Consider the following 427-nt stretch of genomic DNA (forward strand, 5'->3'; position numbering starts at 1 on the left):
GTATGCCTCGCAGATCAGCCTCCCTAATCTCTCGCATCCCATCATGAGCGCCATGCAAATCTACTGTATCCAATTGCTCCTTTAGCTCGCCATGCAAATTCGTGCTGTTGACTCTACCTTCCCATATTCAGTCGGCGCGTCATGGCTGCATTGTCTTTGCTGTGAGAACCTGTTTCGTGCTTGTGATGTGCGGACGTTTTCCATGATTAAGTTGTTGTTAGGCAGTTGATTTTAACCATATATATTCGTATCATATTTTGTTTATGTGTATATGTCTTTATAATCGTATTTTTTATTCACTTTATCTCATTCCACCCTCTCTGTTCTGTTTCCACCTCCATCAAAGATTTTTTTTTTACCCAAAATACGATGGGAAAGCTTAAGAATGAAGGAGACAAAATTAAAATGGGGAAGGCAGAGAGAGGAA

This window comes from Penaeus monodon, chromosome 22 (assembly GCF_015228065.2).
Source record: "Penaeus monodon isolate SGIC_2016 chromosome 22, NSTDA_Pmon_1, whole genome shotgun sequence".
Classification (NCBI taxonomy): domain Eukaryota; kingdom Metazoa; phylum Arthropoda; class Malacostraca; order Decapoda; family Penaeidae; genus Penaeus; species Penaeus monodon.